This window comes from Hyperoodon ampullatus (genome assembly GCF_949752795.1).
Source record: "Hyperoodon ampullatus genome assembly, chromosome: X".
NCBI classification, from domain to species: Eukaryota; Metazoa; Chordata; class Mammalia; order Artiodactyla; family Ziphiidae; genus Hyperoodon; species Hyperoodon ampullatus.
In genome coordinates, this window is record NC_136913.1 from 120,986,241 (window position 1) to 120,989,284 (window position 3,044).

Consider the following 3,044-nt stretch of genomic DNA (forward strand, 5'->3'; position numbering starts at 1 on the left):
ACACGGGCCTCTCACTGTTGTGGCCTCTCCCGCCGCGGAGCACAGGCTCCGGACGCGCAGGCTCAGTGGCCATGGCTCACGGGCCCAGCTGCTCCGCGGCACGTGGGATCCTCCCGGACCGGGGCACGAAACCGCGTCCCCTGCATCAGCAGGCAGACTCTCAACCACTGCTCCACCAGGGAAGCCCTGGGAGTTCATTTTAAATTAAGCTCTGGGTGGTGGCAAGGGCCAGACTCTCAGACTCTGTGTTTTAGAGGTGAGAGAAGAGCCTGGAATGGAAAATTGCTTAGTAGTTACTTTTGGATCAGGGATAAACCAGAGGGAAATCCGTACCTGGGGCAGGTATGAGAGGTACCCTGAACTCTTGTTCCAGTGCAGTTAATACAGTGCATGAAGGTGCTCTATACATATCATCTGCAGTGATTTCTTGAGAATAGGGTGATACTCTCTTGAGTTGTTACCCAGAAGCCACTAGGCTGGCACTCCTTTCCCTGGCCTAAGAAAGCCAGAGCCAACTCTGTTAAAATCACATTAAAGATAGGTTATCTTGAGTGTAATTAGGCCAAATCTAAGCAAGGTCTAGGCTTTGGTGGCAGTGAAATGAATGAAAATATTTTAGATGGATGAATACCTGGGAGAGAAGGAAGGAGTTAGACTTTCACTTAATTTCTAAGAGCTTTGAGGTATATCAGCTGTGGAAGACTAACCCATACCCCAAATTAATTTATCTTCTAAGAGGAAAAATTTAATGAGTTTTGTGAAGCTGCATTTTTGCCTGATTTGATTGAACTGTGTATTATTTGAGACGTCCTGGATAAAAACAAAATCCCAGAGGAGAGGGCAGTAAGGTCTGGGGACAAAAAGTACTAGAAATAATTGCCATTCATTAAAGATCTAATAAATGCCAGGCACTGTGCTAGATGCTTTTCTTACTTTGCATACATTCCAGCAGTCCTACAAGACAGGGCTTATCAAACCTGTTTTACAGAGGATGCATCCAAGGCTCATAGTGTTAGTAATTTCCCCAAGATTATACTGCTAGTAAGTGACAGGGCTGGGACTAGACCATGGTCTGAATTCATCTAGGGCCCACGTTGTTCCCGCTCCTCCTAGCCCAAGGCAGGTCTGTCTTCTATTTCTCTTCTCAATACTGTATAATATCTCTCAGGTGACAAAAAGAAGGACCATGTGATGGTACTAAAAGCAGGCATAGAGAAGGAAGGGGAAATGAGAATAAAACATAATTTGGGGATTGTCTGAGCTTTATTTACCTAGGGTCCTCCTGCTTAGAGACCTAGGATACCCTAATAGCTGACTCTGCCCAGGTGCTGCATTTCTGTCCAGTCCTAGCAATATCCTGACTTAGAGCATGCTTCACCTGATCTTCCCCAGTGTGCCCTCCTGTCCAACTCTGGAACCTGGCCTGCTGGCCAGCTCCTCACTGTCTTCTCATCTGAAAGCTGTACCCTGCTCCCAGTGGACAACCCAGAAGCACCTGCCTTCCCCCTAACATAGAACATTCCTACTCCCTGCAGAAGTCCCCTGGCTGTTCCATCTGTCAGTCTGGAGCCCTAATAGCAACAGCCCCTTCAACTTAAAAGTTCAAATTGGAAAGCTCAGATAGATAGTGTTTTTATACTGATCTGTAGTGAGTTGAATGGTGACCCCCTATATATATATATATCCAGATAGATATATCCAAGTCCTAATTTCCAGTATCTGTGTATGTGACCTTATTTGGAAATAGTCTTTGCAGATGTAATTATGTTAGGAATCTTGAGATTATCTTGGATTTAGGGTAGGCCATAAATACAATGAATGGTGTACATATAAGAAAAAGGAAAGGGAGATTTGACACACACAAGGGGGTATGAAGAATGAGGCAGAGATTAGAATGATGCATTTATAAGGCAAGGAATGCCGAGGGTTGCTGGCGATCTTCGGAGGGTAGAAGAGAGCCACGAGATGGAGCTCTCCTTCAAGGTCTCCAGATAGCCCTAGGAAGCGAATACATGTTCATTTCCCCTAGGTGTATTTAACAAACTCTCAAAGTGTTTTGCAAATAAGCTTGTTAGTAGAGTCTGATTTGGCACATGATCTACTGGCTGTTGGGATATAACTCTGAAGTTAGATACATTATTTTTGAAACCACCCTAATATTTGCAGTAGGATTTTAATGGGATGTCTTTTTGAAATTGATCACAGAACACATACATAGATGGATGTGCTTATCCATGTGGTTAAAAACCTAAGCCTTCCTCATAAATGATAGATAAGGAAAGACCGTGGAAATCTCTGTGTAATCAAAAGCCTACAGAGGCTAAATTCTTAAAATCTTTGTAGTCCTTCTAGGAGGTGAAAATCGTTCCTTAGCAGACATGCTAGCTTTGTTTAAAAATGAAAAAACATCAGTGTTAGGAACTGCATGTTTGTGTCACCCACAAATTCATATGTTGAAAACATAACCCCCAATGCAGTAGTATTAGGAAGTAAAGCCTTTGGGAGGTAATTAGGTTTTGATATGGTCATGACGGTGGAGTCTCCATGATGAGATTAGTGTCTTTATAAGAAGAGAAATAGGCTAGAGATCTCTCTTGTCCATGTGACAACAAAACGAGAAAATGGCTGTCTGCAAGCCAAGAGGAAGGTCCTCCCCAGACACCGAGTCTATCAGCAGCCTGATCTTGGACTTCATAGGCCCCAGAAGAGAAATAAATTTCTGTTGTTTAAACCACTAAGTCAATGGTATCTTATTAAAACAGTTTGAGCTGACTAAAACAACCATCCTTCCACTGCCCCTCGTCTGTGTACCTGCCACAGAGGAAAAATCCTGGTTCGCAGTGTGCCAAGAGGCACCTGTACAGGTGTTCGGGAATGTTCAGTTATGTAGAAGGTAGCAGAGGCTCATAAATTAAAAGACTTTGACTATGTATCACAAGGAAGGAGAAAATTCTCGGTCTGTTGAGATTATAAAGATTATTGCAAAGGGTAGTGCAGAAAAGTGCTATTGAGTGAAGAAGGGTGATTTCTCCCTGCTATGATTT